This window comes from Rhinoderma darwinii, chromosome 12, assembly GCF_050947455.1.
Source record: "Rhinoderma darwinii isolate aRhiDar2 chromosome 12, aRhiDar2.hap1, whole genome shotgun sequence".
Classification (NCBI taxonomy): domain Eukaryota; kingdom Metazoa; phylum Chordata; class Amphibia; order Anura; family Rhinodermatidae; genus Rhinoderma; species Rhinoderma darwinii.
This window is the reverse complement of record NC_134698.1, coordinates 79,151,018-79,178,142: the sequence shown is the minus strand read 5'-3', so window position 1 is coordinate 79,178,142 and position 27,125 is coordinate 79,151,018. Positions and strand designations below refer to the sequence as shown.

At 45.1% G+C, this 27,125-nt stretch overlaps 1 protein-coding gene across 5 annotated transcripts in view; it reads left to right on the top strand.

The window, feature by feature from the left end:
- Positions 1–27,125, top strand: part of ANKRD9 (ankyrin repeat domain 9) — a 99,062-nt gene that overhangs the window by 8,743 nt on the left and 63,194 nt on the right. The window contains exon 1 of one of the 5 annotated variants that reach the window (XM_075843615.1): positions 531–687. The exons of the other annotated variants lie outside the window; for them this stretch is intronic. The gene's annotated coding sequence lies outside the window, so the exon portion shown is untranslated. Of the gene's footprint in view, positions 1–530; positions 688–27,125 lie in introns of those variants that run through there. 5 annotated transcript variants of the gene reach the window in all.

The window sequence follows — 27,125 nt, the reverse complement described above, 5'->3', positions numbered from 1 at the left end:
CAGCACAGTTATCAAAATTCTGTCTACCAGGAAAGATTTTTCAACCTCTGAAAGTGAACAATGAAGATCCTCAGTCGATTACAGCAAGCAGAGATATGGAAAACCATGAAGACTTAAAACAGAAAGCCACGGAACTTTTGATTATACGAAATTCAAGCTTTATTTTCAGAACATTGGGCAACCCCATGCCAGACTTAATGCCCCTGTTACGCTCTCTCATGACAAGTGCCCCTATAAGACTGTCACCATGTCTTCATATTGGACCATTCTCGGGGTGACCTTCGAGGCGCTGTGTTGGATGGCGGGATACTCTTGGTAGAAATGGTTTATTCTTGTAATATATTTCCTGATAAATCCTCCCTCCTTTTATTCACACAATAGTTTCATATGATCTGTTGGAAAATTGTGCGAGCCATTTATCAAAGTGTCTCTAAAACAAAAAGAAAAGCGGGGGAGGGGGATTTATTGCTGTAGATTAGGTTTTCCAGTTGATGAATCTCCTGTTGTCTTCCTCCAGCTGGGAGATTGTGGTGGATCCTGCTCATGTCTGTGATCATGCAGTAATGGAATGCAACACAAGCTGCACTCCTGGACTACTGCCCTCACTATCTGCAGAGACACGGCCGCAATCAGTCCATACTGTCTGCCCCCTCCCAACACGGGCCAAGCATTGGGCCTGGATTGCAGGTAAACGCGGTCCTTATGTACCCTCCTCCGCACACATTCATTGCACATTTCATTCAAAAGCAGACTTGCCTATTTTAAAGAATCTTTACTTTGTATTTGAATTTTACACCATTTTCAAAATGTGTGCTTGTTGTCAGTGAATAAAAACAGTCATGTTTACATTCAGAGGCTGGAAACCCATATAGACGTAGGCCTCTTTCAGACGAGCGTAATTTACAGCCTGATTTTTGGGGACAGTAATACGGAGCTAATGTTAATCAATGAGGCTATTCACATGGGCTTATAAAATCTGCGCATAGTTTAAAAAACGCATTGAAAACGCCCACAGAAGTTTATGAAGTGTGATTAAAATACGAATGCATCCGTATTTGGTATGTATTGCATCTTTTTCCAAAGGGCTGTCTTGTGTAATTCAATTATCTCCCTAGAAGAGCAATATGGATCTTACTGCTCACCAAACCTCTATAATACATCTCCATCATGGGTATATATTACCGACGTTTACAAATGCGCTCGTCTGAAGGAGGCTTCTGGGTGTATTTATATGAGTCGTTATTATTGTTGGCTGTGCTGCGATTTTTATAATGGACGTAGATTTTGCCACAATTACGAAAAGTAAACCAAAGCCATTACAAAAACTACAAATAGAGGGTTTACTACAATTGTAATCCCCTGAACTTCAATTTGGTGCATCTTCTGACTAAATGAATGCTGCCTATAGTAGTTATATTCTTGTATATAGGAGACAGTATTATAGTAGTTATATTCTTGTATATAGGGGGCAGTATTATAGTAGTTATATTCTTGTATATAGGGGGCAGTATTATAGTAGTTATATTCTTGTATATAGGGGGCAGTATTATAGTAGTTATATTCTTGTATATGGGGGCAGTATTATAGTAGTTATATTCTTGTATAGGGGGCAGTATTATAGTAGTTATATTCTCGTATATAGGGGGCAGTATTATAGTAGTTATATTCTTGTATATAGGGGCAGTATTATAGTAGTTATATTCTCGTATATAGGGGCAGTATTATAGTAGTTATATTCTTGTATATAGGGGCAGTATTATAGTAGTTATATTCTTGTATATAGGGGCAGTATTATAGTAGTTATATTCTTGTATATAGGGGCAGTATTATAGTAGTTATATTCTTGTATATAGGGGCAGTATTATAGTAGTTATATTCTTGTATATAGGGGCAGTATTATAGTAGTTATATTCTTGTATATAGGAGCAGTATTATAGTAGTTATATTCTTGTATATAGGAGCAGTATTATAGTAGTTATATTCTTGTATATAGGGGCAGTATTATAGTAGTTATATTATTAATTAAAACCAGTCTTTGCCAAGTGTTACATTATAACTAATGCTATGATGAATACTGCACTATTTATGTTTATATCAGTTGTAGGAGAAATTGCTATTTAATACTTAGACCTATGTCACCTTCTTGCCTGTAAATCCATTCAGTACTGTATATAAAAGCTGAGTATCCCAGGGTTGAGTTGTTGGCTGAGACCTGCAGAATGGCAGCACGTTCTTTTGTAACTTGTGCCTACTGTGTGGGTGATATCGCTGCTCGCCTACCTTTATCACTCATCAGTGTGGACTCCCGCCCTCCTGGCACGGTATCGCACTACCACGCTACACTCCTATTCATCACTGATGGGCCTAATGCTTATTTGTCCTTTCCCAATATCTTGTTTGCTAACATTTTTATACCCGTGGAGAAGGGAAGCTCTGTGCACCACCCATGAGAAGGGATTGAGCTACATCTCTATATGAGCCTCTTGATAGCCTCAGGGGCTTCCCCAATTCTTTGTACACCCTTCTATCTGTATATACAGATCTGTCTGCAAAAACTTATTCATCTACACAATGTCACCAGAGTTAATGCAGAACATAGATGCTATAAAAGGGGTGGTATACCTTTAACAAGCCTATTTCACATTATGGGCCCCCCATTCAGAATGAAGGAAATCTTTTTTTCAAGGACACCTCCCCCCATGAACTTTTTCCCGGGAGGATGAAGGGCTACACAGGATGCAGTTCTCAGCTATAGCTCAAAGTAGGGTGTATTTACTGAACCTGTTCACCTTTCAATGCAATTGTACAGTTTTTATATAGATTTTACAAATGCATGACATTACGTATCCTGTACTGTTCCCCTGTTATTCTGTATTGTACTCCAGAGCTGCACTCACTATTCTGCTGGTGGAGTCACTGTGTACATGCATTACATTACTTCTCCTTTACTGATCCTGAGTTACATCCTGTATTATACTCCAGAGCTGCACTCACTATTCTGTTGGTGGAGTCACTGTGTACATACATTACATTACTTATCCTGAGTTATATCCTGTATTATACTCCAGAGCTGCACTCACTATTCTGCTGGTGCAGTCACTGTGTACATACATTATATTACTTATCCTGTACTGATCCTGAGTAACATCCTGTATTATACTTCAGAGCTGCACTCACTATTCTGCTGGAGGAGTCACTGTGTACAACTTTACTTATCCTGTACTGATCCTGAGTTACATCCTATATTATACTCCAGAGCTGCACTCACTATTCTGTTGGTGGAGTCACTGTGTACATACATTACATTACTTATCCTGAGTTATATCCTGTATTATACTCCAGAGCTGCACTCACTATTCTGCTGGTGGCGTCATTGTGTACATACATTACATTACTTCTCCTGTACTTATCCGGAGTTACATCCTGTATTATACTCCAGAGCTGCACTCACTATTCTACTGGTGGAGTCATTGTATACATACATTACATAACATATGCCGTACTGATCCTATGATTCAACCTGCATTATACCCAGAGCAACACTAACAATTATGCTGGTTATTATTGGAAACTGTCAGAAAGGTTGTTAAAACAACTCTAGCAGCTAAACTAAACTCTTAGAGTGCAGGCGCAGTTAGTCTTTTATACATCAGATTAATGTGCAGTGCCTGGTGTAAAGAATGTTTTTCAGAAAGGGGAATTCTCACTGAACAAGCTGGATATTCCAGAAGATTACAGCTGTGAAGTCCGCAGAATTGTGAATCCCGCTCTTGAGGGTAATACAGGATGTAACTCAGGATTAGTACAGGATAAGTAATGACTCCACCAGCAGAATAGTGAGTGCAGCTCTGGAGTATAATACAGGATGTATCTCAGGATCAGTACAGGATAAGTAATGTAATGTATGTACACAGTGACTCCACCAGCAGAATAGTGAGTGCAGCTCTGGAGTATAATACAGGATGTATCTCAGGATCAGTACAGGATAAGTATTGTAATGTATGTACACAGTGACTCCACCAGCAGAATAGTGAGTGCAGATCTGGAGTATAATACAGGATGTAACTCAGGATCAGTACAGGATAAGTAATGTAATGTATGTACACAGTGACTCCACCAGCAGAATAGTGAGTGCAGCTCTGGAGTATAATACAGGATGTAACTCAGGATCAGTACAGGATAAGTAATGTATGTACACAGTGAGTCCACCAGCAGAATAGTGAGTGCAGCTCTGGAGTATAATGCAGGATGTAGCTCAGGATCTGTACAGGATAAGAATACAATGTGTGGACATACAACGTTTTATCTTTTAGGGAATTGGACAATTCCCTAAATATATTTGTATTATAATAAACACTTTTCAGGCAGGAGTAATACATTCATGCAGCAGCTGTGAGGGATACATGGACTGCACACACACATACGGGAGTGAAGGACCTCTGATTGCTTCTTCTATATCAGTTCATATTCTTTAAGGATTTGATCCCAATTGTAGCCCCACTCCATCTCTTGAATTAAAGTGCTCAAACAGCAATTAGCCAGACTTTCCTGCTGCATACAGAATTAACCTGCATTTCACGTCTGAAGAACCCAATACTTGTGTATTGAGGACATGAGCTCGGTGCCCAGTCTCGTTGCTTTCCTGTAGGTAAGGGAAAAATAGTAATTTGCCGGCAGCAGAAGGACCACAGATGAGATGAGCAAACGCAAACTTAACACTTTAGAGTCAGGGTAGAGCAGCACTCTCCTCCCGGGCGGGCTCAGGGCGGCTGCAGGCTGTGTGCCAGGGAGCCGTCAGCTGATGCAGAGTAGGAAGCCAGGGGATATGTTCTTGCTTTTCGCAGAACTGATGACTATTCGGCTTTCGAAAAGACCTTTTAGGCCCTGCTGTCTGAGAAACTGACACAATCCGTTTGAAGGGAGATGAACAGCTTTATACAATGTCTCCTGGTGTAACTTTTATTCCCAATCATTATGTGATACAGTGTTACACTTCGACTAACTCTTCTTAAAGGGGACCTGCCACCATTTTTCATCTATAAGAGAAACTAAGGGGAGGTTATAGAAACAATGTTGGGGGTCATCTCTTTTCATTTTTTTAGGGAGTTTTGAGCCTCATTATCTCCCTGCTGCCAATGCAATTTATGCTTTTAGGAGTCTCAGAGAGGGGAGTACCACTTCACTGGTCATGTGATTCTTTTTAGCCAATCACACAATAAGTAGAGTTGTTTATCTGTCATATGATTGGCTCAATAGCTGCACTTTACTAGTAGTGGGATTTGCTTTTTGCCTGAGATTCCTGCAAATCTACATCACATTGCCAGCAGGAAAGATTTTGGGGTTCTGTTCACCCCTGTGCAGCAATTTATATAATGAAGAGAGATGACTAGCGCGGCTCTGTTATTTAATGCCATACACATTGGATGTCAGTTGGCCGAACCAGCCGATTAGCTAATGTGTATGGGGGTGCCCGACTTATCTCCGACAGCAGATGTCAACATGCGGATTTCGACATTTCCGATCCTTTTGTTCCTGTAGGAGATAAGTTAGTCTTACAGGAGTCTGGCATGGCTCCCCTTCCCCTATTGAAAACACGTGCATGCTCCTCCTGACTCCACATGTGTATGCTGGAGTCAGGAGGAATAGCTATCGGTCGGACTATCTCAAACTTTACAGCTGGCACAATACAGTCAGGCAGGTAACGTTCTCCTGGCATTCACCAAACCCAGACTCGTCCATCAGATGCCAGATAGAGAAGCGTCACTGCACAGAACATGTTTCCGCTGCTCCAGAGTCCAGTGGCGGCGGCTTTACACCTCTCTATCTGACGCTTGGCATTGCTGTAAGGCTGGCATGCAGCTGCTCGGCCCCCATGCCATGAAGTTCCCGTGCACAGTTTTTGTGCGGATGTTCATACCAGAGGAGGTCTGTACTCTGCAGTTATTGAGTCAGCATCAGAGTGTTGGCAACTTTTCTGTACCTGCTCCTCAGCACCCCCCCCCCCCTGTAACTTTACGTCGTCTGCACGTGGTGCCGGAGTTACTGCGCTTCCACTTTACAATAATATCACTCACAGATGGTGGAATATCTAGGAGGGAAGACATTTCCGGAATTGACTTATTACAATGGTGGCGTTCAATTACAGGACTTCACTGAGCTCGTTGCAACGACTTATACTATCACAAATGTTTGTAAGGGTCCATGTAAATGTTTGTGGTTGAGGTGCGGCTAGAACCATATTAAAAAAACATTCATGAAGTGCTTTGATGCGACTGCGGTAAAAAAAAACACCATCTCATTGAAAAATGCACCAAATCGCGGTAAAGCCGCATTGAGTTTTCAGATGCAGTTTTTCAATGTGATTCTAATTGCGCCTTAACTGGAACGTGTGAATGGTCCCTAAAAGCAGACCGCAGGGCGAGGTGCTGGATTTTATACACCTGTGGTAATGGGGCTGAATTTAATGATAGTTTTGTCCATGTAGTGTGTGTATATTATGGAGTTGCTAGTTATGTCGTTTCCTACTCTTTTTAGATGAGTATTGAACACTTGCTGCTGGGTTCCTCTTTAGATTATAGCTAATCGCTGGGGGTCCCTGAAATCAGGTTATCAAGAAACCTAAGGCTATGGTCACACGCTTAGCAAAAAGCGTCTCAGAAAATACGGAGCAGTTTACAAGGAAAAATAACTCCTAAGTTTCATCTGTTTTTTATTCAAACACTTTTTTATGGCTGTATTTGGAGCTGTTTTTCTATAGAGTCAATGAAAAACGGCTCCAAAAACAGCCCAAGAAGTGACATGCACTTCTTTTTCGCGGGCGTTTTTTTTACGCGGCCATTTTTCAAAGCGGCCACGTAAAAAAGAGCCCCGTCGGAACAGAACACCATTTTTCCCATTGAAATCAATGAGCAGATGTTTGGAGGCGTTCTGCTTCCAATATTTCGGCCGTTTACAGCCCGAAAAACGACCGAAAATAAGCCGTGTGAACATACCCTAACAAAGACTCCTCTACGTATTGTTGTCAGGCATCGGCATTTCGTTTGTCAGCTGTTTCGCCATCATGTTATATTCTCAGACGCTCGGTAACCTCCATGTGCCCGTTGTCTGTAATCGGACGTTGTGAACCCTGCAGCTCTATATTAATCCAGGGAAAATACAAAACTTTATTATACAGGACAACTTCAATATATACACCCATACTGTCCTTAGTATTACTATGCTTATTGCTGCTCTCCTAAGCGGATTCTGCGGAGTGCTCCTGTTCAGGTTGCTTGGTGTTTCTTCGCCCAGGCCGGCTTCCTGCAGCGGCCACATGGGGTGAAATGTCATCCCTGGAGGCCAACCTGCAGGACGGCAGAGCGACGTGTCAACGTGACTACGTAAGTATCAAACTTTTTTTATGCAGTTTTCTGATTTATATAGAGGGGAGACCCGCGGATGTGCGCTATTTGTACCCCTACCTACAATGAATACCTGGCTGGAAGATTTGACCAGCGCTCCATTGCTATTCCCTATAGCGACACTGGTTCTTAAAGGGGCATACATTGCAAGAAAATTGGTCCTAGGGTAGAATATGGTGGCATTAATAGAACCCATACAACAGCTCATAGTACTTATGGCGCCCCAGGGACACCGCATGCCACCAACCATCCAGGTATTGCGCGAGAGGACGGATATTCCGGGGATCCCAGAATCCTAATATAAAAAATGTTTCAAATTTAGGTTCTGTATCTAAATCACACATAGGAGAGCACAGGGGCGGAAATCACAGCTTGCATGGTTTATGACTTGCCGAAACGTTGCGATACTAATGCGATTAGGATTGAAGATGGTCCAAGTTCCTCCCGTCACCATATACATTGCTGCACCTCGGATCAGTCCTTGTGCGACTCCTCTTAATTCTCGCGCTCTGACATGTATCTGGATATATTCCTGGGGATTCTGACTAGCAATCTGCCTGGTGAATAATTTACTAGGGACACCAAAGGCAGTCTATGAAAATCAGCAACCGACACAATAACCCTTTGTTTGCCGGCGCAGGCTATAGATGCTCAGACCGAACCCCGACCAAAGTGCAGATATTCAAGACAATCGGTTCTTGATTACAACGATACGACACTTGCATCACTCTTTCTGGGAAATGCTCGAGAGTGCAATAATAATCTGCCAGGAATAAAAAATATCGCAGCACGTCCATCCCATTCGCCACCAGCCATAAAAGATAGGAGAGTTGCCATAGACGCACAGATTATCAGCATGATGGCTCATAATTGGGCAAATTATCTGTGGTCTCTGGACAACCTCAAGCAACGAGGGAAGGCAGAAAAAAATCAGATCAACCAGGTTAAAAAATAATTTTTTTTATATAGTCGATCCTACAGTCTCCCTCCCATCCCCCGCTGGAATTTATGTGCTCACGAAATCTCTCTGTAGATAGATAGATACATAGATATTGGGTCAATAGATATTAGATATTAGCCCCTTTCATTAGACTGAGCTGCAATACCAGGCACATCCAGTGGACAAGAGTGGCGCTGTTTCCAAATCTCATAGAAGCCCTTAAACCTCAGCTTGTTTTTAGAGAGTGAATGGAAACCTGCATGGATACCGACATAAACTTCATGCAGATGAGGACCAGGTCGGATTGGAGCCTTATGCTGAGGCGCTAATCACTGAGTCACTGGGCTGCATTTTAATATGGTCCATAACAGAGCTCAACTATCCTTATTTTTTTTGTGCAAATCAATATGAGGCTATATGGGTTATTTAAAAATATTGAATAATGTTATAGGTATAATAAAAAACAACAAAGCATTTCCCTTTAAGGGGGCCCAAAGGGTTAATTCTTACAGGAAGCGTCTCTCAAATACCCATTAAGAAGTTTCTGCAAGTGGTGACTTATACGCAGCGTCACTTATACGCAGGACATAGATACCAGGGAGGATCATTTACTATAGTGCATGCCGAAGGTTTTTGTTTTTACTGCAATGTTATGTCACTATGTAGTGAAATTGTTTAACTCATCTGATCATTCGTTTCTCCTGGGGATAAGCGGCGCTAGAGGCGAGAAGTGCCAGCCAAGCCCAATCTGCATGTTTATTTGGGAGTTAGGGAACATAACTCTTGGCCAAGACATATTAAAACTTCTGAAACTTTCTTATATATATTGTGTTACAATCCCTTACCATGTGAAAGATCTATGCTTGATGTCAGTGAAAGGAAATATTCTTCTTTACATCTTGAGTTTGAAAACCACCCTGAACATGTCCAGCCGTTACATGAGCGATCACCGCTTGTTACATGAGATGGGGGTATTATCTGACACTGTTTATAGGGGCACTCTCTGGATGACAGGGTTTGAGGCCTCTATTTAGATGGCACTTTTCAATGGGGCACATGTATGGATAGCACTGTCTGAGGGCACTCTCTGGGTGGCACTGTTTATGGGGGCACTCTCTGGATGGCGCTGTTTATGGGGGCACTCTCTGGATGGCGCTATTTATGGGGGCACTCTGGCGCTGTTTATGGGGGCACTCTCTGGATGGCGCTCGTTATGGGGGAGCTCTCTGGATGGCGCTGGTTATGGGGGCGCTCTCTAGATGGCGCTGGTTATGGGGGCGCTCTCTGGATGGCGCTGGTTATGGGGGCGCTGTTTATGGGGGCGCTCTCTGGATGGCGCTGTTTATGGGGGCGCTCTCTGGATGGCACTGTTTATGGGGCCGCTCTCTGGATGGCACTGTTTATGGGGCCGCTCTCTGGATGGCACTGGTTATGGGGCCGCTCTCTGGATGGCGCTGGTTATGGGGGCGCTCTCTGGATGGCGCTGGTTATGGGGGCGCTCTGGATGGCGCTGGTTATGGGGGCGCTCTGGATGGCGCTGGTTATGGGGGCGCTCTGGATGGCGCTGGTTATGGGGGCGCTCTGGATGGCGCTGGTTATGGGGGCGCTCTGGATGGCGCTGGTTATGGGGGCGCTCTCTGGATGGCGCTGGTTATGGGGGCGCTCTCTGGATGGCGCTGGTTATGGGGGCGCTCTGGATGGCGCTGGTTATGGGGGCGCTCTCTGGATGGCGCTGGTTATGGGGGCGCTCTCTGGATGGCGCTGGTTATGGGGGCGCTCTCTGGATGGCGCTGGTCATGGGGGCGCTCTCTGGATGGCGCTGGTCATGGGGGCGCTCTCTGGATGGCGCTGGTCATGGGGGCGCTCTCTGGCGCTGGTCATGGGGGCGCTCTCTGGATGGCGCTGGTCATGGGGGCGCTCTCTGGATGGCGCTGGTCATGGGGGCGCTCTCTGGATGGCGCTAGTCATGGGGGCGCTCTCTGGATGGCGCTGGTTATGGGGGCGCTGTTTATGGGGGCACTCTGGATGGCACTGTTTATGGGGGCACTCTCTGGATGGCACTGTTTATGGGGGCACTCTCTGGATGGCACTGTTTATGGGGGCACTCTCTGGATGGCGCTGTTTATGGGGGCACTCTCTGGATGGCGCTGTTTATGGGGGCGCTCTCTGGATGGCGCTGGTCATGGGGGCGCTCTCTGGATGGCGCTGGTTATGGGGGCGCTGTTTATGGGGGCACTCTGGATGGCACTGTTTATGGGGGCACTCTCTGGATGGCACTGTTTATGGGGGCACTCTCTGGATGGCACTGTTTATGGGGGCACTCTCTGGATGGCGCTGTTTATGGGGGCACTCTGGATGGCAGTTTATGGGGGCACCCTCTGGATGGCAGTTTATGGGGGCACCCTCTGGATGGCACTGTTTATGGGGGCACTCACTGGATGGCACTGTTTATGGGGGCACTCTCTGGATGGCACTGTTTATGGGGGCACTCTCTGGATGGCGCTGTTTATGGGGGCGCTCTCTGGATGGCGCTGGTCATGGGGGCGCTCTCTGGATGGCGCTGGTTATGGGGGCGCTGTTTATGGGGGCACTCTGGATGGCACTGTTTATGGGGGCACTCTCTGGATGGCGCTGTTTATGGGGGCGCTCTCTGGATGGCGCTGGTTATGGGGGCGCTGTTTATGGGGGCACTCTGGATGGCACTGTTTATGGGGGCACTCTCTGGATGGCACTGTTTATGGGGGCACTCTCTGGATGGCACTGTTTATGGGGGCACTCTGGATGGCACTGTTTATGGGGGCACTCTCTGGATGGCACTGTTTATGGGGGCACTCTCTGGATGGCGCTGTTTATGGGGGCGCTCTCTGGATGGCGCTGGTCATGGGGGCGCTCTCTGGATGGCGCTGGTTATGGGGGCGCTGTTTATGGGGGAACTCTGGATGGCACTGTTTATGGGGGCACTCTCTGGATGGCGCTGTTTATGGGGGCACTCTGGATGGCACTGTTCATGGGGGCACCCTCTGGATGGCAGTTTATGGGGGCACCCTCTGGATGGCACTGTTTATGGGGGCACTCTCTGGATGGCACTGTTTATGGGGGCACTCTGGATGGCACTGTTTATGGGGGCACTCTCTGGATGGCACTGTTTAGGGGGCACACTGGAAAGACTTATATAGCGCTCTGTCTTTATGGACAACGTTTCAATCTATGGAGGCATTCTGACACTGTTAATGGAGCCTTTAAAATGACGTTTCTAGTATGTGAGGTTGGAGTTTGTGTAAAAAAAAAAAATATATTCTCCCGCATCTAAAATCTGTCAACCATGTGCTATTCATGCCTGACAATGGGATTATTTTTTTTTTGTCATTGTGTGGGGGTAGACCAGAGAGGAAGCCCCTGCAGCTACTAGAGGTCTCAGGGAGGTTATGGGGGTGCTCCGCTCAAATTGGCCAAATCGCCATTGGGTCAAACTCTGTACAGGTACCATAACATTAGCAAAAAAGGGAGAAGGAACAGGCCCAAGGGTCATGCTGCCCTTCTCTTTGAAGGGTGGGAAGGCGGGGTAAACGGTGCTTACTGGACTGGAGGATGTGGTGGTGTCACCCAGCACCAGGAAGGGCCCCCTCCTTTTCATCCCTTGCTTGCTTTGGGGCCCTGTCTCGTCTACGTTTGTCCTGGATTCCTCAATGCAGCTTTCTGTGTGTGCAGGGATAATAAGGGGTTAAGAATTACAGCAATGAGGATCTACTTCGCTTCCTGTATGCAGCAGATGAAATATGATCTTGATGTGTACGCTAGATATGCACGCAGAAATGGAGCAGAATAGTTACTGTAAGATAATGGCGTTCTACACCGAGGATCATGTATCTGACTACGACAACGGCCGATCAAAATAGGCTCCATTGTATTGCTACAAAATATCTACAGCTCCCCCTAAAATTGTCCTCTTGTGTTGAAGTCTTAATTTCCTCTTCAGCATTTTCTTGGTCTCCTGCATGGGTATTGGATTATGGATGATGACCACGAATAACACGAACGCCCAGCTTTCCAGAGACCATGAATGGCCTATAAATCTGGCTTGTTATGCAGAGTAACGTGTAAACCCCACTCTTCTCTTTCTCTCTCCTATTACTCCTTATACTGCAGTTCATGAACCAGGAAGCTCAGGATGAACAAACCTTTAAACCCCACACAAAAAAAAGTGTGATCATTGTCAGTAAGCAGCTTTATGGGGCCTCCCTTTCCTTATGAGTTGCTTTTTATGGTCGGTCCTGTATATTGGGAATAGGAATGGGGTCGCACAGGGCTGGAATTTTAGTTCTGAACTTTGGGGGGGGGGGGGCGAGACCTGTTCAGTGAATGTGGATACAAAGACCGAACAGACGGGCGGGAGCCTGGTTGATGAAGGGAGGGGTAGAGTGTCAACTCTTAGTGGGGGCAGGGGTGCAATGCACGGGGATGAACACTACAGTAAGTGCATTGCCCTGTCTGGGATAATCACTGGGTTAGCAGATCAGTCACTGGAAACAAGACCTATATTGTTGCTGAGCAGCTGCCATGTTTGCTGCCATGCAGTGTGCACGGTCACGTGTGCCCAGGTTTTCTACTGGACCTGGCCGCCTCTGCCAATACTGTACATTTAATGGAGATAATTGTGGTTATTCGTTATAGATTTGCAGCTGCCGGATGTGTCCAACTCCAGAGACGGAGACCGGGTTTAAAGATTTGCACCTGGGGATGTCCTTACATTGTCCTCAAAAGGCACAGGGATCATCATTTTATAAAAAATTATGGAGGGAATGGAGTGCGCCATATTTATGCTGGTGAAGTCACTGTGTACATACATTACATGACTTATCCTGTACTGATCCTGAGTTACAGCCTGTATTATACTCCAGAGCTGCACTCACTATTCTGCTGGTGGAGTCACGGTGTACATACATTACATGACTTATCCTGTACTGATCCTGAGTTACATCCTGTATTATACTCCAGAGCTGCACTCACTATTCTGCTGGTGGAGTCACTGTGTACATACATTACATTACTTATCCTGTACTGATCCTGAGTTATATCCTGTATTATACTCCAGAGCTGTACTCACTATTCTGCTGGTGGAGTCACTGTGTACATACATTACTTATCCTGTACTGATCCTGAGTTACATCCTGTATTATACTCCAGAGCTGCACTCACTATTCTGCTGGTGGAGTCACTGTGTACATACATTACGTTACTTATCCTGTACTGATCCTGAGTTATATCCTGTATTATACTCCAGAGCTGCACCCACTATTCTGCTGGTGGAGTCACTGTGTACATACATTACATTACTTATCCTGTACTGATCCTGAGTTACACCCTTTATTATACTCCAGAGCTGCACTCACTATTCTGCTGGTGGAGTCACTGTGTACATACATTACTTATCCTGTACTGATCCTGAGTTATATCCTGTATTATACTCCAGAGCTGTACTCACTATTCTGCTGGTGGAGTCACTGTGTACATACATTACATTACTTATCCTGTACTAATCCTGAGTTACATCCTGTATTATACTCCAGAGCTGCACTCACTATTCTGCTGGTGGAGTCACTGTGTACATACATTACATTACTTATCCTGTACTGATCCTGAGTTACATCCTGTATTATACTCCCGAGCTGCACTCACTATTCTGCTGGTGGAGTCACTGTGTACATACATTACATTACTTATCCTGTACTGACCCTGAGTTATATCCTGTATTATATTCCAGAGCTGCACCCACTATTCTGCTGGTGGAGTCACTGTGTACATACATTACATTACTTATCCTGCACTGATCCTGAGTTACATCCTGTATTATACTGGAGAGCTGCACTCACTATTCTGCTGGTGGAGTCACTGTGTACATACATTACATTACTTATCCTGTACTGATCCTGAGTTACATCCTGTATTATACTCCAGAGCTGCACTCACTATTCTGCTGGTGGAGTCACTGTGTACATACATTACATTACTTATCCTGTACTGATCCAGAGTTACATCCTGTATTATACTCCAGAGCTGCACTCACTATTCTGCTGGTGGAGTCACTGTGTACATACATTACATTACTTATCCTGCACTGATCCTGAGTTACATCCTGTATTATACTCCAGAGCTGCACTCACTATTCTGCTGGTGGAGTCCCTGTGTACATACATTACATTACTTATCCTGTACTGATCCTGAGTTACATCCTGTATTATACTCCAGAGCTGCACTCAATATTCTGCTTGTGAAGACGCTGTTTCAGTGACAGCGCTTTATATGTAGAATAATTCTAGATGCACTTACGATGGTCCTAACAGAGCTGGAGATTGACATTGCTGAACATGAACATTACTGTAACTATATTTCCTAGGTGCCTCGAACTCTGACCGCAAAAAATAATCACCTGATCTCGGTTCAGCAGGGAGTGCATTAACGCTTGAATTGCTGGAAAAAGCAAAAATGTTATTACATCATCTGGTAGTTTGCTGCTCGGATAATGGAGAATAAAATCATAGCAGCGTGCCCGGACCAGATGGCCATGTGTGTTCCACCAGCAAGAATGCAGGCTGTGTCAGTCTCTAGCATGAAGTGACTAAGCGTAGGACAACAGGAAACATTCGTCTCAAGCACCTGCCGGTGATAAGATACAAAAACAGCAAAACGCAGGGAGGGTCAGGACGGGGTACAGTGCCATGTGCGCAGGTGACTCTGCAGTGTCCTTATAGAAAGTTGTGGGTGTGGGATGCAAGCGGGATGACGGGGATGGGGGGGGGTAGGGTTGTGATTGGATCTTACAGCTCAGGTTTTCGCATTACAAGCAGAATCTACTTACTGCAATCTGGTGGCTGAATTGCATAAATTAGCATATCACCGACCATAAAAAAACCAACAAAAAAAAACCGTGGTTATTTTAGGCGTGCTCTGCTCAGAATTGTGCGCTGTATTGACTTCTTGATGAAATAGAAATCTAGTTCGCGGTAGCTGAATACTTTCCAGCAGATCACATGTTTCATCCAGTAGACAAGCTTCTGCTTTATACGTGATTTTCTATCTGCAGGAAGCTGGACTGAATGGGTTAATTGAAGTTAAAGGACTGGAGTTTCTTTGCAAATCCTAAAGGCTATGTGAATTTTTGCAACCATTCAAAAAAAAAAAAAAAAACATGAAGCAATTGTATTTGTAAAATTAATTAAAAATATACCGTTTTGTGTATACAGCTCCTGTGCAGACCTATGTCAAGCAGATGCTGCTGTATGATTAAAAACTACAAACTAGCTCGGTATGTAGTCTGATACTGCCGTCATGTATTCCTCCCCTGATTCTGCTAATCTCTTTCTGAGCACTGCACAGGCCACTCTGGTCAGCGCAGGTCAGTGTTATTCACAGCACACCCAGAAATCTCAGCTTGCATAGTCGTGTCAGTGTGTGAGAGGGAGGAAGGAGGAGGCACAAGCACACTGAGAGCTGAAAGGGGGAGACGGCAACTTCGAAAAAAACTGAACTCTGAACTTGTAGCTACACAAGCAGCATAAAATATTCAATACAGAAACGATCTAATGACCTAGCACAATTGAACTTTTCAAGCTTCTGCTGTGATCAGTAGGTGGGACTGCTGTGACTATTGGGGGCATGAGGGGGTGGCTGATCTGGCTACAAGGTAAGGGAGGGGGGTTCTGGGACAACTAAGGAAGTGGGAGGTTCTTCTTGGACTACTAGGGAAGTCAGGTCACTGGTTCTGACTACTGGGAAGAGACTGCTGTGACTACTGGGCACATGGGGAGGGTGGCTGGTCTGACTACAAAATAAGGCAGGGAAGTTCTGGGACAACTAAGGAAGTGGGAGGTTCTTCTTGGACTACTAGGGAAGTCGGGTCACCGGTTCTGACTACTGGGAAGTGGGAGCGAACTGCTATGACTACTAGGGATGTGGGGGGGCCTGCTGTGACTACTGGGGAAGGGCTGCTGTAAATACTTGGCAAATGGGGGTGCCTGCCATGTCTACTGGAGTGGAGAGCCTGCTGTGGTTCCTGCTGGGATACCATTACCGCATGATGGCAAAGCTGCATGTAAACACATGCAGTTTTTTCTACAAATCCGTTCTCGATCTGGAGGACAACCCTTTAAACAATAGGAATCCACAGCAAACCTACAGCAACTCTAGAGTCCTATATGTCCCAACCTACAAAAGGACAGTGCTGGCATTGTCATTGGCGGCTGTGTTGTCATCCAAGGGTTAAGCAGATCTGGTCATGTTTCTCTCCTGGACATGTGACAAATAACACTAATACTGCAGATTATCTACTGTCCTGTCACAAGGGCCACCGCCGCTCATATAACATCTAACCCTGGAAAATGAATCTTCTGATCTTTTTTCTGTCATTGGGGCGCGGTAGATCTGCCTGAGCCCTGAAGCAGAATGTATATCAGGGTCATGTGCAGTGATCTTTATATAACACACAATCGCCTGGTGGTAATGTCGCTGATGTGATTTTCTCTCTCACAATTCTAAGACTTCTTGTCGTCTTCTTCTTGTCAAGATTCCTCTGAATGATTAGTTTATATTTCCATTCTAGTTCCCTGTAGATTACAGCAGTAGGCCTGGACCTTGTAATTGGAGCCCTAGTGTGTGTATATATGATAGATAGATAGATATGAAAGAGATAGATATGAGATAGATAGATATGGGATAGATCGATAGATAGATATGAGAGAGATGGATAGATATAGATATGAGGGCTACATATGAGAGCTAGATATGAGAGAGAGAGATATGAGAGAGAGAGAGATATGAGAGAGAGAGATATGAGAGAGAGAGATATGAGAGAGAGAGATATGAGAGAGAGAGATATGAGAGAGAGAGATATGAGAGAGAGAGATATGAGAGAGAGAGATATGAGAGAGAGAGATATGAGAGAGAGAGATATGAGAGAGAGAGATATGAGAGAGAGAGATATGAGAGAGAGAGATATGAGAGATATGAGAGATATGAGAGAGAGAGATATGAGAGAGATGAGAGAGAGAGAGATGAGAGAGAGAGAGATGAGAGAGAGAGATATGAGAGAGAGAGATATGAGAGAGAGAGATATGAGAGAGAGAGATATGAGAGAGAGATATGAGAGAGAGAGATATGAGAGAGATAGATATGAGAGAGATAGATATGAGAGAGATAGATATGAGAGAGATAGATATGAGAGAGATAGATATGAGAGAGATAGATATGAGAGAGATAGATATGAGAGAGATAGATATGGGAGAGATAGATATGGGAGAGATAGATATGGGAGAGATAGATATGGGAGAGATAGATATGGGAGAGATAGATATGGGAGAGATAGATATGGGATAGATCGATATGGGATAGATGGATAGATATAGATATGAGAGAGAGAGAGATATGAGAGAGAGAGATATGAGAGAGATAGATATGAGAGAGATAGATATGAGAGAGATAGATATGAGAGAGATAGATATGAGAGAGATAGATATGAGAGAGATAGATATGAGAGAGATAGATATGAGAGAGATAGATATGAGAGAGATAGATATGGGAGAGATAGATATGGGAGAGATAGATATGGGAGAGATAGATATGGGAGAGATAGATATGGGAGAGATAGATATGGGAGAGATAGATATGGGAGAGATAGATATGGGAGAGATCGATATGGGAGAGATCGATATGGGAGAGATCGATATGGGATAGATCGATATGGGATAGATGGATAGATATAGATATGAGAGAGAGAGAGATATGAGAGAGAGATATGAGAGAGAGAGATAGAGAGAGAGATATGAGAGAGAGAGATATGAGAGAGATATGAGAGAGATATGAGAGAGAGAGAGAGAGAGAGATGAGAGAGAGATATGAGAGAGAGAGATATGAGATAGATCGATATGAGCTAGATCGATATGGGATAGATCGATATGGGATAGATCGATAGATATAGATATGAGGGCTACATATGAGAGCTAGATATGAGAGAGAGAGATATGAGTGAGAGAGATATGAGAGAGAGAGAGAGATATGAGAGAAAGAGATGAGAGAGAGATATATATGAGAGAGAGAGATATATATGAGAGAGATATGAGAGAGAGAGAGATATGAGAGAGAGAGATATGAGAGAGATCGATATGGGATAGATCGATATGGGATAGATATAGATATGAGGGCTACATATGAGAGAGAGAGAGAGATATGAGAGAGAGAGATATGAGAGAGAGAGATATGAGAGAGAGAGATATGAGAGAGAGAGATATGAGAGAGAGATATGAGAAAGATATGAGAGAGAGGAGAGATATGAGAGAGAGGAGAGATATGAGAGAGAGAGATATGAGAGAGATGTATAGATATGAGATACTGTAAATAGATGGATGCAGATATTAGATATGAGAGAGATATTAGATAGATGGCGCTATCTACAGGGGGGTTCGCTATATAGCGCTATCTACAGGGGGGCTGTATGGCGCTATCTACAGGGGGGTTCGCTATATGGCGCTATCTACAGGGGGGCTGTATGGCGCTATCTATAGGGGGGGCTGCATGGCGCTATCTACAGGGGGGCTGTATGGCGCTATCTACAGGGGGGGCTGTATGGCGCTATCTACAGGGGGGCTGTATGGCGCTATCTACAGGGGGGGCTGTATGACGCTATCTACAGGGGGGGCTGTGTGACGCTATCTACAGGGGGGCTGTGTGACGCTATCTACAGGGGGGCTGTGTGACGCTATCTACAGGGGGGGCTGTGTGACGCTATCTACAGGGGGGGGCTGTGTAACGCTATCTACAGGGGGGGCTGTGACGCTATCTACAGGGGGGCTGTGTGGCGCTATCTACATGGGGACTGTGTGGCGCTATTTAAATGGGAGATGTGTGGCGCTATCTACAGGGGGGCTGTGTGACGCTATCTACAGGGGGGGCTGTGTGGCGCTATCTACAGGCAGGGGGGCTGTGTGGCGCTATCTACATGGGGACTGTGTGGCGCTATCTACAGGGGAGATGTGTGGCGCTATCTACAGGGGGGGCTGTGTGACGCTATCTACAGGGGGGCTGTGTGGCGCTATCTACAGGGGGACTGTGTGGCGCTATCTACAGGGGAGATGTGTGGCGCTATCTACAGGGGGGGCTGTGTGGTACTCCCTGGGAGGAGGGGCTGTATGGCACTATCTACAGAGGGCACTCAATTTATGGGGGTACACATTGGGGGCCTAACTTCTATATGGGGGCACAAAGTTATGTTTTCTGCAATTTTACTTTTGCCGTGAGTTCCCCCGCAAAGGGGCCCACTAAGTCTATTTGGCCCGAGGGCCCACATAATCCTGGAGCTGGCCCTGGATAGATGGATGCATATAGATTGATGGATGGATGGGTGGATAGATGCAGATATTAGATAGACAGATACAGATATGAGATAGATAGATAGATGCAGATATTAGACAGATATGTATTTGATAGAGAGATAAAGAAGCCGGCTGCTGATCACTGCTGACCTGGCCTCCCTAAACCCTGGCGATCAGTCGGCAGAAGCTGCGGTCAGTCACACAATTCTCCTGCAGCAGCCACTCCTGCAGCTGGGTCCACCAGAATGGGAGTGGCTCTCTATTCTGTAACATAGAGGTGGATCCGTGCTGGTGACCCCCTTCTATGGCGTTTATATGCTCTAATACGGCATATGGACAGAGGTTGATGTGGCTAGACATCCCCTTTAAGGAAACCGTCACGTACTTTTACTCAATGGTTTCCATATCTCCCAGTCACTCTATTGTAGATGTGGTCACTCAACATTGCAGTGATGCAGAATATTAACGTCTTATTCTAAGTTTAAGGGTGCAAATACTTTTTCATATGGGTGTTGGATAACTTACATAAATGCAGTAAGATTTGTAAAGCGTATTGTGTTGTAGCCTGTGATATTCAGTTTGGTGGAGAGTTAGATGGACAGGTTTATATTACCAGATCTGCTTATGTGAAGTGTTTAACATACCCTTACATTTGTATTCCCTGTCAAACGTCACATTTGTTTTTGGTGGATTTCCTAATGAAAACCGGAGCGACAGTCGAGCCTCCTGATGATGTGAAATCGGATTTAAATCTTCGTGTTTTAGCTCAATTTTCATTTGTAGTAATAATAATCTTTTGGAGGTTTTTGTGCCAGCGTTTCATACATAATACATGAATATGCGCCTTTTATCATCCTGGGTCATCACCTGTGGCACCGGCTGCATATAAATGTTTATTTTTGGTCAGTGATTTCGATTATGGATCTCACTCCAGAAAATGAACTTAAAATTGTAACATTATTTGTGCAGATGGAAAGTTCTATGAAACTCCTTCATTGTGCTCACGGCAGGTAACCGCAATAGAAATGTTACGCATAAATTGTCAACCAAGTAAGACTGATCTGATAAGGCGAAGTACTGAACAGTCATCCACTGCTACGGAAATACTACTGAATTTACTTTGTAATTGAATGTGGCAGGAGAATCCCTATATACAAAGTTAAATTATCTGTCGACCCTATGGCTGGGTTCACACGACCTATTTTCAGGCGTAAACGAGGCGTTTTACGCCTCGAATTACGCCTGAAAACACGGCTCAAATACGTCGGCAAACTTCTGCCCATTCATTTCAATGCGTTTGCCGATGTTCTGTGCCGACGACCTGTCATTTTACGCGTCACTGTCAAAAGACGGCGCGTAAAATAACAGCGTCGTCAAAGAAGTGTAGGACACTTCTTGGGACGTAATTTGAGCCGTTTTTCATTGACTTCAATGAAGAACAGCTCCAAATTATGGCCGTAATTGACGCCTCGCAAAATGCGAGTACGAGCAATTACGTCTGAAATGCAGGAGCTATTTTCTCCTGAAAACAGCTCCGTAACTTCAGCCGTAATTGTCGTTATCGTGTGCATATACCCTATCTGTCGACCCTATCTGTCGACCCTATCTGTCGACCCTATCTGTCGACCCTATCTGTCGACCCTATCTGTCGACCCTATCTGTCGACCCTATCTGTCGACCCTATCTGTCGACCCTATCTGTCGACCCTATCTGTCGACCCTATCTGTCGACCCTATCTGTCGACCCTATCTGTCGACCCTATCTGTCGACCCTATCTGTCGACCCTATCTGTCGACCCTATCTGTCGACCCTATCTGTCGACCCTATCTGTCGACCCTATCTGTCGACCCTATCTGTCGACCCTATCTGTCGACCCTATCTGTCGACCCTATCTGTCGACCCTATCTGTCGACCCTATCTGTCGACCCTATCTGTCGACCCTATCTGTCGACCCTATCTGTCGACCCTATCTGTCGACCCTATCTGTCGACCCTATCTGTCGACCCTATCTGTCGACCCTATCTGTCGACCCTATCTGTCGACCCTATCTGTCGACCCTATCTGTCGACCCTATCTGTCGACCCTATCTGTCGACCCTATCTGTCGACCCTATCTGTCGACCCTATCTGTCGACCCTATCTGTCGACCCTATCTGTCGACCCTATCTGTCGACCCTATCTGTCGACCCTATCTGTCGACCCTATCTGTCGACCCTATCTGTCGACCCTATCTGTCGACCCTATCTGTCGACCCTATCTGTCGACCCTATCTGTCGACCCTATCTGTCGACCCTATCTGTCGACCCTATCTGTCGACCCTCCCATCCAATCTATCTAGGCATAACTAGGAGAGACTGGGCCCTATAGCAAACTTCTGACTGCCCCCCTAGGTGCCACACGCAGCCCTCCTTAGAGATAGTGCCCCCTGTAGATACTGCCCCCCTTTAGATTGTGCCATACAGCCCCCCTGTAGACAGTGCCACACCCCACTTGTAGCTAGCGCCCCTACCTCCCCTGTAGATAACGCCATAAAGCCCACTGTAGATAGCGCCATACAGCTCCCCTCCCTTGTATAAAGTGACACAAAGCCCCCCTCCCTTGTATATAGTGCCCCACATCCCCCCTGTAGATTCTACCACACAGACCCCTGTAGATTACTGGGGGGGGGGGGCTGTGTATGGAGCAGATAGTGCCACACAGCCCTCCTCCTTGTAAATAGTGCCACACAGCCCCCCTTGTATATAATGCCACACAGCCCTCCCCGTGTATATAGTGCCACACAGTCCCCTCTCCCCTGTAGATTGCGCCACACACAGACCCCTATAGAATGCGCCACACACAGACCCCTATAGAATGCGCCACACAGACCCCTATAGAATGCGCCACACAGCCCTCCCCTTGTAAAAGCCACACAGCCCCTCTTGCAGATAGTGCCACACAGCCCCCCTTCTATATAGTGCCACTCAGCGCCCTTCCCTTGTATATAGTGCCCCCCTGCCCCCCTTGTATATAGTGCCACCCTGCTCCTCTCGTTTTATATTTTGCCACCCTGCTCCCGCCTTGTATATAGTGCCCCCCTGCTACCCCTTGTATATAGTGCCACCCTGCTCCCCCCTTGTATATAGTGCCACCCTGCTCTTCCCCTGTATATTGCCACACAGCCCCCCAACAAAATAAATATATTGTACTTACCTTTCCCCATTCCCGCGACAGACGGAGCACTTCACATCCTCCAGGCGGGACGCATGTGCAGAGCAGCATGATGCAGTGACGTCATCACGCCGGCCGCAGCAGGGAGTCTTTCAAGCGCCTTGCAGGCGCCTTATAGGCCTGCAGCCTATAGTATACATTTGTATCTGTATCCTGAGGACACAGACCCAAATTAATTTGTCTGTCGCTAGCACTGGAACCCCCTCCGGTGTGAGCGACGCCACCGTGCATGAGGGGCCCGTGCTGCCCGCCCCTTAAATGTTACAGGCCGGGCAGCGTGGGCCCCGTAGTCGCGTTATTGCCATAACTGCTGCTAGCGACGCCGCCGGGCATGGGGGGGGCCGTGTCGGCGGGCATTATGGGCCCCCTCATGCCTCGGGCCCCGTAGCAGCCGCTACGACTGCTACAGCGATAGTTACGCCACTGTCTATCTCATATTTATCATATATGTACACTGGGGCTCCAATTACAAGGTCCAGGCCTACTGCTGTAATCTACAGGGAACTAGAATGGAAACCTAAAACTAATCATTCAGAGGAATCTTGACAAGAAGAAGACGACAAGAAGTCTTAGAGTTGTGAGAGAAAATCACATTAGCGACATTATTACCAGGTGATTGTGGTATCTATGGTGACCATCACTACAGTGTACGATATCTGCATTATGCAGCACGCGACCTGCGTACATCCCATATTGTTCTTCTTTTATATTACTTGCCCTACAAAGTGAATCTCAACCTTTAACACCATATCATTTATTTATCCATCATTCTGTGCGGATGAATTTCTTCATATATCTTTAGGCCCCATGCACACACCCGTAGTTTTCATCCGTAATTACGGGTCAGGTAATTCCGGATGAAATTGCGGACCCATTCATTTCTAAAGGCCACGGACACCTTTCCATATATACAGATGCGTGTCCGGGCCGTATAAATGATCTGCAAAATATAGAACATGTCCTATTCTTGTCCGCAATTACGGTATGGACTCGTCCATAGAGGTCTATGGGCGCTTCCGTAATTGCGGACTATAAAAACCCTTACTGTCGTGTGCATGAGGCCTTAAAGTGGTGGGAGCTTTGTTTTTCTGACTCAGACCTCCAAGTCCCCTGTATAGACATTGGGGGGAATTTATGAACCTTTCTGGTGTTGAAAAATCGCAGATTGCGTTAAAAATGTTGACTTTTGGGCATTTTACTTCATTCTCGCCACTTTTTTAAAAAGAGGGCATGTCTTTCCAAAAGGTGGCGAGGCCACAGTGGCCCAACATATTTATTCTATAAATAGTATTTAGACCCACGTAGCGTAGGTTTAACACTGTGGGTGTAGAAAGGTCCCTGTACCTTGCCCCTTCCCCCCAATTGTCCTATTTCCTCATCCCTATTGGACAATTAAAATAAAAAAAAGTATACTCCCCTCTGTGCTCCTCTTCCCTTCTCCCCTTCGCGTGTCCTTAGGCTCCCTCAGCATGTCGAGCAGCCTCAGGACGTTGAGTGCTGCACCGTATATAAGGCCCTTACGCTGCACGGTGTCAGAACCTTGTATGAGCCGCGGCATGCTGAGGAAGCCTGAGGGGGACGCAGAGGAGCGGTGAGTATAATTTTTTAACATTTTATGTCCAATGAGGAAGTGAGGGAATGGATGGCGCACAGCCGCGGTCGTTCTGCCACACTTTTGGTGCATGGCCAGCGAAGACATGCGACGAGGTGTGCGCCTCTACATAAATTTATTGCATTTTAATCCAGCGGAGCAGAACGCTAAGACTGACGTATAAAATGCCAGTCTTTGTAAATTTGCCCCATAGTTAAAAGATAATTTTTTTGTCTGCCCGCTGCCACCACTAGGGGGAGCTTACTGCGTACTTTGTGTAATGCATGGGGTTTTAGTGCCGATCATCCTTCTGCTCTATAAAAAAAAGAGGTATTGCTGGATCTCCGCAGCATGGTCCAAATACATCGGCATCACCCACTAGTGGTGATAAGCGGCGCTTGCTTCTGCTAGGCTCCGCTTATCAAGTACAACATTCACAAGAACTAATCATTGTGGAGTCTGTAGCAAAACTGAATGCCCCCTTGTTATTGTACAGAGTTTCACTTTAATCACAATCCTTCTTTTTTGACTGGCTCCCTACAATTCAATCAATTCAGCTGCAGAGGGGCCTTGTAGGCAGTGGGGTCCGCCACCCCCCATAAAGGGTGGGATAAGAATTCCCAAGGATTGACACCTTCCCTAAGTATCAATGTAGGGGTACTCTATACTGCACAACTCTTTCACTGCAGACTAGCTGTTTGTACACCTGTATGTTCTGCTGCTGATTCTTTGCTTCCGTCTAGATTGCAAGCTCCCTGGGCAAGTCTAATGTATATGGTTGTTAATGAGACGCCGCATTTCTTTTTAATTTTCTTTCTTATATACATTTCCCTGTAGGGAGAATAAAATAGATTTTTTTTTTTTGCCAAGACAAGCAGCCGGGGAAACTGGAAGGGACGCAGGCTCCAAGATGCTGGTGTCTCTGTGTGGGAGGGATTGTTCTGTAGATGGAACAAATCTTGGAAGTGGTGGCCAGGAAGCAGAGGTAGTGCCTGTCAATGCGGCGTCTGCAGGCACTACTGTAGCCCACACTGTCAGCACTGCAAGAAAAATGAGCTGTGGAGCGAGAAGCAGTGAGAGGGCCCCAGAGTAAATTGGGGCCCCTCCTGGAATATCAGCTGCCAATTAGAGGTTTCAGCATGGATTCCAGTCCAGCCACATATGAAATCACAGAGCGGCAGCTTTCTTATTTCCTACTAATTCAGGCTCCCAACGTGCCAGGAACAGCTGAATTAGTGGGAATAGTTTCCTATAATTGTTTGACTATTTACAGTCTAAGAGGAAGCTCCGGGGTCTCGTATGAACACAACACGGTCCATGTCCAGCGATTGTCTGAACTGTCCATATACAGCAAGAGAGGAAAGACAAAATGCACCTCTACAAGTGCTGATATACAGGGCGAGAATGAATGTAAACTGGCTGGTGGGCCCCGGGCCCCCCCCCCCCACCTGATGAATACCATGTATAAATACTCAGAGGGGCTGATTGCTGAGCATGATGGATTCTGAAAAATCATTAAGGTCTTTCTCATGTCTTTAGTGTCTCCCCCTGCTGAGTAATGCACTTTATATAAGCTGCCAGGAGTGGGGGAAGGGAAGTAACTTTTATACCTCTCCCTACGTGCAAGAATATAAACACTATAATACTGCCCCTATGTACAAGAATATAACTACTATAATACTGCTCCATATATACAAGAATATAAATACTATAATACTGCCCCCTATATACAAGAATATAACTACTATAATACTGCTCCATATATACAAGAATATAAATACTATAATACTGCCACCTATATACAGGAATATATCTACTATAATACTGCCCCCTATATACAAGAATATAATTACTATAATACTGCCTCTATATACAAGAATATAACTACTATAATACTGCCCCTATATACAAGAATATAACTACTATAATACTGCCCCTATATACAAGAATATAACTACTATAATACTGCTCCCTATATACAAGAATATAAGTACTATAATACTGCCCACTATATACAAGAATATAACTACTATAATACTACCCCCTATATGCAATAATATAACTACCATAATACTGCCCCTATATACAAGAATATAACTACTATAATACTGCCCCCTATATACAAGAATATAACTACTATAATACTGCCCCCTATATACAAGAATATAAGTACTATAATACTGCCCACTATATACAAGAATATAACTACTATAATACTGCCTCTATATACAAGAATATAACTACTATAATACTGCCTCTATATACAAGAATATAACTACTATAATACTGCCTCTATATACAAGAATATAATTACTATAATACTGCCCCTATATATAAGAATATAACTACTATAATACTGTCCCCTATATACAAGAATATAACTACTATAATACTGCCCCCTATATACAAGAATAGAACTATTATAATACTGTCCCCTATATACAAGAATATAACTACTATAATACTGCCACCTATATACAGGAATATATCTACTATAATACTGCCCCCTATATACAAGAATATAACTACTACAATACTGCCTCCTATATACAAGAATATAACTACTATAATACTACTCCTATATACAAGAATATAACTACTATAATACTGCTCCCTATATACAAG